This window comes from Muntiacus reevesi, chromosome 9 (assembly GCF_963930625.1).
Source record: "Muntiacus reevesi chromosome 9, mMunRee1.1, whole genome shotgun sequence".
Lineage (NCBI taxonomy): Eukaryota > Metazoa > Chordata > Mammalia > Artiodactyla > Cervidae > Muntiacus > Muntiacus reevesi.
The window spans coordinates 6,409,952-6,417,341 of record NC_089257.1 but is presented as its reverse complement, the minus strand read 5'-3'; the positions used below and the strand labels follow the sequence as shown (position 1 = coordinate 6,417,341).

The 7,390-nt window shown below is 35.1% G+C and overlaps 1 pseudogene; it reads right to left on the bottom strand.

Moving 5' to 3' along the window:
- Positions 1 to 2,591: 2,591 nt before the first annotated feature.
- LOC136174457 (olfactory receptor 4A47-like) lies at positions 2,592 to 3,522 on the bottom strand (annotated as a pseudogene).
- Positions 3,523 to 7,390: the final 3,868 nt, after the last annotated feature.

Sequence of the window (7,390 nt, the reverse complement as noted above, 5' to 3'; positions counted from 1 at the left end):
CAAGAATACTGAAGTGATTTGCCATTCCCTTCTCCAGGGGAGCTTCCCGACTCAGGGATCGAACCCAGGTCTCCCGCATTGCACGCAGACATTTTAACATCTGAGCCACCGAGGACGTCCGACCTCATTTAAATTTCTTTTAACTTAATTTTAACTTTAGTTTTAAACTACATCATTTATTTTAATTACATTAAATTTATCATTAATTTTTAATAATTTTGAAATAGAAAAACATAAGTCTAGGCATATTTGTGAGAAACAACAGGAATGAGAGACTGCGAGTCTCCGCACAGATCAAGATATCTTGTATATTATGGCAATTATGTGTCAGCCTGCACATGACTAGATTAGTGAAACAGAAGAGTGTCAAGCTGGATCCAAATACATTGGGATTTCAGGATATAGTAATCAGGATTTCAAATTAATGGCCAAAAGATAATCATGCAACTATTTTTTAAAAAATATAAAATATAGAGAAACCACCAAAATTTCAATCCCCATTTAACTCCTAAACCAAAATAAATTTGAGAAGAATCAAAATTTTTAACATAAGATATAAAAATGCTTTTAAAACTAAACTCTGCAAAAAAATTTAAGAATATTTGACACAAGTGGAATGGGGAAAATCTTTCTATGCAAGGTAAAAAAATTTTTTAATTGAATACAAAATGTAAAACAATTACATGCAAAAAGCATTCTACATAGTTTAAAAACTTAGAAACATATAACCAGAAAATATTAACTATACGCAGTGGTAGAAGTGATCATTTCTTTAGTATATAAATATCTCATAAAATTTAGTATGGAAAAGATTAGCCATTGAGTGAAATAGATAAAATTTGAATGAATATATGTATATAATTCTGTATATTTGTATACACATAAGTTCACACAAAAATAATACAAATAAAAATAAACATATGGAAAGATAATAAATTCAATTATATCAAAAGGGTTATGGTTAAAGTATGAGCTACTTTAATCATATGTCATAAATGCTTATCAGGTACTGGTCATTGAGATGTGGACAAAAGAATTCTCATAGAGTGGACAAGACTGTAACTATTTAAACAACCTCAAGTATGGTAGTTTGGCAAGAGCTATCAATATCAACATCTTAAATTCATATATTACCTGATCATTGGTTCAAAAATCATAAGAACAATCCTATGCCTATGAACTCATACTTTCACATATATAAAGCTTGTATTTATTGGAATATTATTTGTTATAAAAATGTTTAGCAACCACATGAAGAGAAATGTGCATGCTAATTTTTGTATAAATTTATAAGGAGAACTTTGTACCATAAGAAAATTAAGATATATATATATGTTAAATAAGATATATATATATATATTTGGACTTGGGCTTCCCAGGTGGCACATTGGTAAATGCAGGAGATGCAGAAGACACAAATTTGATCCTGGATTGGGAAGATCACCAGGAGGAGGAAATGGCAGCCCACTCCAAAACTCTTGCCTGGGAAATTCCATGGACAGAGGGGCCTGGCAGTCTACAAGTCCACGGTAACTCAAACAGTCAGAAACTACAAGCAACTGAGCATGCATGTACGAAATATATGGACTGATATGGAAACATTTTCAAGAAGTTGAATAGTAAAAGCAAGTGTTTCATATATAGAAAGAAACAAATACGAGTACGTTAATTACATTTGCATTTGCAAAGATTATTACCAGATGAAAAGAAACAGATTTAGGGCCAAAAATTAGGGCTGGAAAATGCTGAGAAAAAAAATAGCAAATTCATTTGACACTTCATACCATATTGTTTGGTTTCCATCACTGTGGTTTATTAATACCTGTTTTACTTCAAATTTTCTTGTAAACAGGAAAAGCATTAAGTTAAAAATTTTGTGTATAATGCAACTGAAATATAGTAAAGAAGGCAATATATATAGAATTAAATACTTTAAATTATATAAATTAAAAGTTCATTTACATGGTAAGAATCTAAATAAAAATGGATCTGTCCTGAAAAACAGTTTTTGTTGCTTTCAGTCTGTAAGTCGTGTCCAACTGTCTGCTACCCCTATGACCTGCCACATCGTTTTTACTTTTTCTTTCATGAAAAAGAGTGAAAAATATATATCCATAAATGGTTGGGCTTCCCAGGTGTCTCTTTGCTGTATAGGCATTATATCATTCTAGGTACAGAGATGAACAAGTAATTATAGACTTTACATTCTAGTAGGGAGAAAAGCTGTTATTGATAGCAGAGTTGTACAATTGTAATCTCTAATTATAATTATCATAAACTAGTTGAAGAAAGAGAAACAAGAATCAAACTCCAAAATGCCTTCACTGGTGGCTCAGATGGTAAAGAATCTGCCAGCAATGTGGGGGAACTGGATTTGATCCTGGGTTGGGAAGATCCCCTGGAGGAGGACATGGCAGCCCACTCTAGTGTTCTTCTCTGGAGAATCCCATGGACAGAGAAGCCTAGCGGGCTACAGTTCACGGGGTCTCAGAGAGTTGGACACAACTGAGGGGCTAAACACAAAATGACTTTTGCATTCAAAGGAAATGGCCACTGATGCCAAATGACTCCTTTCATAGTAACTGATGCACTTAGTTAAAATGAGCTATGATGTTCCTTCTCCAGACTTTCTTCATGGAATTACTTAACTCAGAATTTCTTAGACTGTAGATTAATGGGTTCAGCATGGGACTGATGACTGTATAAAACACACTCAATGATTTGTCAATGGGGAAGGTCTTAGCAGGTCTTGCATTTACAAATATAGAAGAAACAAAAAAGCAGACAACCACGGTGATGTGGGAGCCACAGGTCTGGAGGGCTTTCCGCCTCCCTTCCTGACTCAGGTTCTTCAGAGAGTGCAGGATGACTCCGTAGGAGACGAGTAAGAGCAGAAACCCAAGAGTGCAGATCAGTCCTCCATTGGCCAACACTAAGATGCCGATGATATAGGTGTCAGTACAGACGAGTTTCAGTAGAGGGAACATGTCACAGATAAAGTGATCAATGACATTGGGGCCACAGAATGGGAGCCCATAAACAGTGCTGAGTTGAATCACTGAGTGCAGAAAACCTCCAACCCAGGACACCACCAGCAACACAACACAGACCCTCTGCCTCATGATCACCAGATAATGCAAGGGCTTACAGATGGCCACATAGCGTTCATAGGCCATCACCAGCAGAAGTACGATCTCTGATGCACCAAAAAAAGTACTCTGTAAACAGTTGGGTCATGCAAGATTCAAATGATATGATTTTTTCACCTAAGAACAAGTCTGAAATCATTCTAGGGGTAATACAAGAAGAATAAGTGACATCCATAAAAGATAAGCTAGCAAGAAAAAAGTACATCGGTGAGTTCAGGGTCTTACTGACAGTTATAGTCATGATAATGAGCAGGTTGCCTACCAGGGTCAAAATATAGAAGAAGAAGAACATAACAGAAAGGACTTTCTGTTCCTTTGGATTCTGAGTGAGGCCCAGGAGGACAAAGTAAGTTACATTGTTCCTTGGTTCCATCCAGTCTGGACAAAAGCTGAGTTCAGGTATTAGAAGCAGTTGGTCTAAAAGACAAGGGAAAGACAAAAACACACTTAAATTGGGGGGAAAAAAAACGTGAAGGGGAAAACACTTCAATGTATAATTGTTTATTTTCCCATTCATTAGAAAAATGTATATAGAACATCTATTTGTGTCTCCTATGTCGTGGTCACTTGATTACCAAGTTGAATGAGGTAGTTTCTTTCCCTCAATGATATGGTACATAACAAGGGATTAGGCAATTCCAAATCCAAGTTATAAGTGCCACTAATATTTGGCTTCTCTGGTGCTCAGATGGTAAAGAATCTGCCCACAATGCAGGAGACCCAGGTTTGATTCCTGGGTTGTTAAGATCCATTGGAGGCAGAAAGGGCAACCCACTCTATTATTCTTGCCTGGAAAATTCCATAGAGTGAGGAGCCTGGTGAACTATAGTCCAAGCAGTCAGACAGTTGGACACGACTGAGAGATTACTTCTATAAAATGCATATTTACACAGTGCTTAGGTTCACAGTATAGGAGTATAACAAACTATAGTCAAAGAAGGCTTCCTGGAGGAAGAAATGCTATGGCTGAGATTAAAAAAAAAATTGAAAGAATAAAAAAATGGGAAGAGAACTCCATAAAAAGGTGCATCATTTATAGAGTCAGAAAGCATAGTAAATGAAACCCAGTGAAGGTAATTTACATAATCAGTGTAGGGAGGTCAAACAGTGAATAGAAGATCCTTTCCCCTCTCTGTCTAGTCGCTCAGTCGTGTCCTACTCATTGCAACCCATAGACTGTAGCCCGCCAGGCTCCTGTGTCCACGGGATTTTTCAGTGTAGGGAGATCAAACTGTGAACAGAAGACCCTTGTCCTGAATTGTCTCAAACCTCACTGACACTTCTTAGGTCTTTGGTTGGATATTTCCCTTCTCCTGACCAATAAATGCTACAGTCTCATTTTGTGTCAGTCCCTAATTCTTCTCTAATTTTCAAACGCATATATGCAGCATTTCTAATTTTGACATACAGTTTAATGACAGTGTAGTATTTATAAAACCAACTTTTAAAAGTTCTACTATAGATATAAACATTTCCTATACAAAATTTAAACAGGTGTTCCATATTTATCTATTAAATCCTATTATTTTCCACACTAATATTCAAACAAAAAAATTCAGTGCTCTTCACTCACTGATAGTCTCATAAAACTTTAATTCCTCTTTCCTCCACTTTCAAAATATATCACAAGTTTGATCATATCCTATTTCTTACTTTCTTCCTGGTCTACTGCAGTAGCCTCCTGCCAACCCTATCCATGTTTATTCTGGCCTCCCTCCAAAAACTGGATCTCCCAAAGCAGCCCAAATGGTCCTTTCAAATTTTATTCTGATGACATCATCTTGCTGCTGAAACGTCTTAACCATATATTGCAATCACACATTCATAGTTTAATGTATCACATTAAATATTTACAGTAACAAGAACTGAAATCCCCATTGTATAATGGAAGAAACTAGTACTCAGAGTATCTCATTCATTTTCCTCAAATAACAAATTTTAAGCAGTATATCTAGAATGGAACCTAAGTTTGATTGATTTCAAAGTAATATAGCTTCTTATACAACAAAGAAAGTCCCACGATTGACCACTAGTCTTACCTTTGGAGGTTTGTTCAAAATCTGAACCATGACTTTAAGTTACGCATGGACACTAGGAATTATTTTTCATCCAGTGTAATAACAGATGGCAAAAGGTTGCCTTATTATTTGAGAATATATTTTATTTCATTTGACTGTACATTTTCTTCATGGAGTCTTATAATTATTCAAGTCATTTTTATGTGCACTGTAGATTATTTAAAAGGAATTTCAAATAAGGTACATACAGAAAAACAAAACTTAATCATGTTAGGAAATTTATCAAAATGACCAAAAAATCCTATATATACATAGAAGATATCAAGTAGCCATTTCCCAGGGAGATTTTTCACAAGTAATTTCTTTTTACTAACTTGAAAAAGAAAAATAGCATATGGCTATTTAGTCCTTCTCACTCTGTCATGTTAACATGGTCAGATTAGATAATCTAAGATTTTGAAAGACATTGCCATGAATTTTTTTTTAAGTCATACTTACAAACTTTCGGAAAAATCAATGCCAGTTACTAAGCGATTATCATCATCTTCTTAGGAGTGAAGGTCACGGGATATTTTATCCCCTCCAGCTGCAGTTATCATTGAGTCTTGGAACTGGAATGTGTCCAAGACTGACTCTTATTTAACTAACTCACTTGGATTTTCCCCAAAGTTTTTAAAGGTCATCTATATGTAAAGATATTAATACGCCAAGTCACATAATTCGTGTCAGAAAGGTCCAACATGGGGGGAAAAAAAAGGTCCAACATTCTAAAAAGTGATTTAGAATCCTTTTGAGACTAAAGGCAATCAAGAATAATATATAAACCCAGTCATTTTTCTTCAGTGAACTTGTCGTGTATTTCCCCACCAGCCATAGCATGAATTTCTTTCCATTTATTTAATAGGCAATTTAATCACCTTAAATTTTGGTTAGACATATAAAAGTTATATAAAAAACAGAATTAAACACCTTAAAATAAAATAACTAATAGCTAATTATATATCCAGTTATTAATTTTCTTAAATGTTAAGCCACCTCTTTTATGTCAACAATTTTGCTATGAATAAGGATACAGCAATTAGCAAAACCTGGGGGAAAATCATGTAGAAAAATTTTTTTGCAAGAATCTGATTTTCTTATATAGGAGTCAAAAAATAAAGAAGGAGATATTTAATTAAAAAAAATAAAGAAGGAGACATTTAATAAAATACTTGTGTTCTTACTTATGCCTTGCAATATAAGAAGAACTAGAGTACTGCGACAAAAAAGAGGGAGAATTTGACTGATGCTGAAGCTGAAACTCCAATACTTTCACAACCTAATGCTAAGAACTGACTCATTGGAAAAGGTCCTGATGCTGGGAAATATTGAAGGCGGAAGGGGCAGGGGATGACAGAGGGTGAGACGGATGGCATCACCGACGCATGGGCCTGAGTTTGAATAGGCTCTGGGAGTTGGTGATGGACAGGGAAGCCTGGCATGCTTGCAGTCCATGGGGTCGCAAAGAGTCAGACACGACTGAGCGACTGAACCGAACTGAAGTCCTCTCTTAGGAGATGATATTTATTCTGTGATTTAAAGGAGAGGAAGTAGCTGCCGTTAGAGAGAGTGTTACAGAAGGGAAAGCTAAATAAAAATTAATAAATAAAATTATCTCACTTCAGAGGTGACAGTAGCTTTACATAGAAAGCCCTGAATTTTTCACGGGAATTTTTATGGCAGTACTGTGCTTAAAAAGCTTTCTCAGCATGAGCCCTCTTGTCCTCTTTCTGATATTAAGGGGAAGGTTTAAATCTTTCAATGGTGAGGATGATGTTAGCTGTGGATCTGTCATACATGGACTTCATTATGTTGAGGTACTTTCCTTCTATTTCAAACTTGCTGAGAGTTTTTGTAAAATGTTGAATTTTCATATGATCATGAACAAATCAAGGAGAAATTAAGAAAATAATTCCATTTACAACAGCACCAAAATGAATGAAATAATTAAGAATAAACACCATCATAGAACAATGGTCGTATAAACTAAAAACAGCAAAACATTAGTCAGAGATATTGCAGAATGCACACATACATGGGAAGATATTTATAAGCTAGAATATTTATTAATATTAAGATGTTAATGCTACCTCCAGTGATCTACAGGTTTAGTACAAACCCTGTCAAAATTCCAACCTATTTTTCACTGAAATAGAATAATTCATGATAAAATTCATAAGAATC